The following is a 6,000-nucleotide window of genomic DNA, read 5'->3' on the forward strand; positions in this document are numbered from 1 at the left end:
AGACAGGACCTGTGTGTCTGACCTGCTCACCAGCAGCACGGGTGTCCCCCAGGGTACTGTCCTGGGCCCCTTTCTTTTCTCCCTCTACACAGCAGACTTCAGACACAACACAGACAGCTGTGTACTGCAGAAGTTCTCTGATGACTCTGTGATTATTGGCCTCATCAGAGACGACGACGCAGAGTACAGAGGACTGAAGGGGAGCTTTGTGGACTGGTGTCAGTGAAACCACCTCCTGATCAACGCAGGGAAAACCAAGGAGATGGTGGTGGATTTTCGTAGTCGTCGTTCTGCCCTCCCCTCACCAGTGAACATCCAGGGAATGGACACTGAGCAGGTGGACTCTTATAAGTACCTGGGTGTTCACCTCAACACCAACCTGGACTGGACTCACCACACTGAGCCACTCTACAGGAAGGGACAGAGCAGGCTCTACCTTCTGAGGAGACTGAGGTCTTTTGGAGTGAAAGGGGGACTCCTGAAGACCTTCTAGGACTCTGTAGTGGCATCAGCCATCCTGTACGGAGTGGTCTGATGGAGCAGTGGCATCACAGAGAGGGACAGGAAGAAGCTGGATAAGATCATCAGGAAGTCCAGCTCTGTCCTGGGCCGCCCTCTGGACTCAGTGAGGGAGGTGGGGGACAGGACAGTCCTGGCTAAACTGTCCTCCATGCTGGACAATGAGTCCCACCCCCTGATGGAGACCTGACAGGACTGAGGAGCAGCTTCAGAGACAGACTGCTTCACCCTCGATGTGTGAAGATACAGAAGGTCTTTGCTTCCTGCTGCTGTTACGCTCCACAACCAACACTCCTCATATAGACGAGGTGGGTAGCGTTGCGCCAGTGCCTCCTATTGGTTTTATAATGTCGAGTGGGAAAACATGTTCCGTTGTAAATTGTTTCAATAGCACAATTCAATACAACTTTCCCATCGTTCCTCTGCAGAGTTATTTGTACAGTATGAGTGTTGTTAATGGTCTGTGAAAATCGGACAGGTCCTTTTAGAACTGTGTGTTCTATCAGTGACCTGTAGTTGCCATGTTGTTGATCATCGGATGCCAGGCGAAGGAGAAAATACTCTTGAATACCTTTAAAACAACAGAAGGGGCAGTAGTAACATTACTGTTACGTCTGTTGTTAACGTTTGATTTGCTTGACTGACTCTCACTCTGAGAACCAACAATGCTAGCAGTTAGCTGTACCTTACCCTTTTGAAATGTGAAAATGAGATAAACAATGGTCACAAATGAAAAACATGAATTTGTTTATTTGATATCCATTCATTTATTTATTGTTGCCAAATGGACAGATCTTTTTATAGTTTCCTCGTTAGCTAGCCTAGCTAGCATAGTTATTGCTAACGTTAGCTAGCTAGCAGCTACAGTAGTTAAGTAGATAATATCATCCTAGCTCCAATTATGTCTTTATTTCCCCATTCTCTACTTTAAGCTATTTTCATAAATAATCTGTAAGATCGTTTGTACCTTCATCTGTGACTGGAGGCCACTGTCTAACATCATCAACCCAACAAGTCATCCTGCCTGGCTGTAGCTGTCATCGAGGGGGCGTTATCACGGAGGTTTATTTACATACCAGTAACAGCTCAGTAATGGCGTCGCCACAAGATGGCAGCCTACACAGAACGCTCGCCGGATTTGTGTATATGTGCAGTATTATTATTAAAAACTTCAAACCCAGTTAAACCAGTCTGTGGAACATTTTTATCTTATTCTATTTCATTATTTATCTTTTATAAGCTTCTCTTCTTAGCCTACTCTTATTATTTATTTCTGTCCTTTCTGTCACAAACTGAACTTTACAGGACAAATAAAGTTTTTTCTTTATTCTTATTCTTATAATTCATTTATATTTATAATCAAATACTTTAAAAGTGATGTGTAATGGGTCTGAAATTGTTTCTACCATAAGTGTCACATATTTAGGTCTAACATTGGATCAATCACTTACAGGTGAATCCATTGCTGCCAAAGTTTTATCCAAATGTGCCTGTAAGCTGAAGTTTTTACATCGCAAGACAAAGTTTTTAGATTTTTCTGTAAAGAAATTATTGGTACTAACTCTGATCCAATGTCATGTGGATTTTGCTTGCTCTGCATGGTTTTCTGGGCTGACTGTGAAACTTAAAAACAAATTCCAAGTGCTACAAAATAATGTAGCCCCCATACTCATATTGGTAGGGAGGAGTTTACTAGAGCTGGTCTACTACCTGTACTACATCTCAGAGTAGAACAACTTAAGCTAAACCATATGTTTAACATTGTTAATGGTCATGCCCCCAACTATTTGTGCTCTAATGTAACCATGGTCCACACGCAGCATAGTCACAACACCAGAGTCAGCATCCGCTCCTGCATAGTTCCTAGAGCTAACAATGCAGTTAAAAATACTTTCTTTTACACTGGTATCAAGGCATGGAATAGTTTGCCTACTGCTACCAAACTCTAATCATCACGAGGGATTTTTAAAAGACAGGTCAAGCAGCTTTTATGGAATAAGGTAAATATTCATTGATAAATTGGACAGATTATTCATGCTTTTATGTTTCTTTTTATTTGGTTTCATGTGATGTTTACAGTTTGTCTGCGTCTTGTGTGTTTGTTTCCTGTCTGTAACGTCTGTGTGTAACACCTAGGACCATGCTGGAAATAAGTATGTTACTTTAGCATGTCATCCTTTGGATTACTGTTTTTACTGTCTTTGATCCACATAAATCAAATCAAATCAAATCAAAATCAAAAATTTAACTCACCAGAACTTTAGAAACTATTTAGAGTTCTCCTCAGAGCCTGTCAACCAAGGGTAGCGCTCATAGTTGCTGACCTGGGTCAGGCTAGCTAGCTCCAGGGTTGGGCGGCCTTTCCTCACAATATCCAGCTTTTCCTTCAAAGTCCGCCGTGAAAATGTCTTTCTAAGAAGATCTGCAACTAAATGGATAGCCTCTCCTCCTTCCTCCATGGTGGCTTCAACTAATAGCTATCAAAACGTTAGCGTTGTGCAGCTAGCAACAGATGAACATGAACCACTAGCTTAGCATGAGCGGCTCTCTGATCGTCCAATCAGAGGACGGTAAAACGCTGACGCTACCGTAGAGAAGGACTAAGAATACCAACTAGACATCAACTTATAAACAGCCTCCTGAGTTACAGTGAAGATGGAACAAGTCAACGTACTGACGCTGGTGGAGCTGAACTAACAGACACATTCACCTGGGAATTAAAGAGGAAGGTTTTACTGGACGTCCCAAATGGAGGACACAGACTGGAGAAGAGCTTCTGCACCACAAATACTGAATATCTAACACGGCTAAAGAAGTATAAGATATACCCAGTTAGTAGTATTATTGCTAAGTTTGTAGAAGTTGATGATTCCTGTACTTCTTGTAATTATAATACAGAAACAGCTTCACATCTGTTGTTTATTGTGATATATCTAAAACGTTTTGGTCTGATGCTGCTAACTCAGCCAACTCTGCTAACTCTGCTAACTCTGCTAACGCTGCTAACTCTGCTAACGCTGCTAACTCTCCTAACTCTGCTAACTCTGCTAACTCAGCTAACTCTGCTAACGCTGCTAACTCTCCTAACTCTGCTAACGCTGCTAACTCTGCTAACTCTCCTAACTCTGCTAACGCTGCTAACTCTGCTAACTCTCCTAACTCTGCTAACTGTGCTAACTCAGCTAACTCAGCTAACTCTGCTAACTCTCTGACCCTTAAAGTTGTTGTTTACTACTATGTTAAAGGAGAACTCCGGCGCAAAATGAACCTGGGGTTAATAACACATGTGTACCGAGTTCGACCGTTCTCTGGTATTTGTTTTCATGCATTTGTTTTGTTAGTCAAATGTGACCAGTTTTCTTGCAAACCGCTATTTAGCGTATAACGCTAGCCTTCGGGGCACACCTACACATAAAAAGAAATCGCTATTTCTATACCACTAACAAGGCTCACAATATCACCACACTTACACGGTAGCATAACTAGGGTCTCTACACGTAAACCGAAGCATTGAGAACTTTGCAAGTATACAGGCAGTTTATTAAAAAAGGAATACAGTACCGTTGGCGTCTGGCTCGCATATCCAGGCGGGCGCCATCTTGGGGAAACTGAACTGTCTGTTGCCGGAAGAAAGCACTGAGAGCACTGAACGAAGAGAGTTGAGTTTCCCCAAGATGGCGCCCGCCTGGATATGCGAGCCAGACGCCAACGGTACTGTGTTCCTTTTTTAATAAACTGCCTGTATACTTGCAAAGTTCTCAATGCTTCGGTTTACGTGTAGAGACCCTAGTTATGCTACCGTGTAAGTGTGGTGATATTGTGAGCCTTGTTAGTGGTATAGAAATAGCGATTTCTTTTTATGTGTCGGTGTGCCCCGAAGGCTAGCGTTATACGCTAAATAGCGGTTTGCAAGAAAACTGGTCACATTTGACTAACAAAACAAATACATGAAAACAAATACCAGAGAACGGTCGAACTCGGTACACATGTGTTATTAACCCCAGGTTCATTTTGCGCCGGAGTTCTCCTTTAACCCCAGGAGCTAATGCTCTTCAACACCTGATGAACTTTATAATCCTTTATGCCACATTTTTTATTCACAAACAAAAACTCTCAAAATCATTCCCTAACATTTCTCCTTTTCTCCTGGAACTGATCTCTTTGCTTAAATCCCTGACTTTGTTAAATAACAAATAATAAATGAATACCTTATTGAGTCATTATGAAAAGGTTTTTCCTGAAACCTCTGTCTGAACTATCTGTTAATTTATAGCTTTGTTTTATTAATGTAACTGTTTTCTGGGTGTTGTTTTAAATCGTAGTTTAATCTTGTGTAAAGCTCCTTGGTTCACCTGTGGGTCGATGTGAGGTGCTATATAAATAAAGTACATTTATCACTATTATTATTATTATTTTTTTTTTTTCATTATTTCATTTGTACTCTATCTTTGATTTATTTATCATTTGTCACCAGTGTGCTGATTGTTGCTCTATACCTCGTGGTTTTGCACAATTAAATAGTTCAATAATAAAATAAAAAGAATATCAACTATGAATGTGATTGGTTAAAGGAGCAGCGTCATTACAATGTGTTCCAGGTTTAACTGTGAAGGCCCAGAAACATGATGATGAAATATGATTGGATTAAAGCTCTGATGCTAAGCTACACCACAGCTGAGAGACAGACAGAACATGACAAGAATAAACTACTGAATAATTAATGAGATTAATGAGAAGATGTTAAACTCTAAGTCAGTGATGACCTGATGAACCAGCGCTGAGTTTCTTTCTGTTTACTTTTGTTTTTGGATAGTTTTGTTTTCGTCAGGTGGGCGGGGCTTGCCTCTCCCTTCCACCAATCAGCGTGCCGTATTGGCCACGTGGCGCCGGAATTCCCCTCCAGCTCCGGGGCTTTCCACCCTGACTGACAGGCTGCGGTCACCATGGCAACACGTCTGCGCTGCGTCAGGCACGTTCAGGAGAGCAAGAACACAACTTCCGGGTGGATGAGTTGCTCGTCAAAATAAAAGCCTCCGTCTCCGTCTCCATAAAAATAAATGAAATAAACATCAAGTTAACTCTGATACAGTTACAGTTACTGGATGTGTTTATTTAAAGTTTATATTTTTATTTATAAGGTTTAATTTTATCTTTTTTTATCGGATGTTTTTCTGTGTTTTCTAATCGTTCACGTTAGTCTATTATTATTATTTATTTTAATAGAGAATTAATTTGTAAGTCTCAAAGTATCAGGCGGAAAATTACAAAAATAAAGTGACAGTAAAGATAAATAATTTCAGCTTTATTATTTATATTTAACTCACAAAAGTTATATCTAATAGTATAATAGATAATATTATATTCTGCTTTTTAATCAGATTCATTAACTGAATTAAACCAAGAACTAAAAAAAGAAAAAGAAAACGACTTCCTGGTTTATTCTGAAAGGCAGGAACAGGAAGTGGTCTCTGGTTCGTTACC

The sequence above is a fragment of the Chelon labrosus genome (genome assembly GCF_963514085.1).
Source record: "Chelon labrosus genome assembly, chromosome: 15".
In the NCBI taxonomy this organism is placed as follows: Eukaryota; Metazoa; Chordata; class Actinopteri; order Mugiliformes; family Mugilidae; genus Chelon; species Chelon labrosus.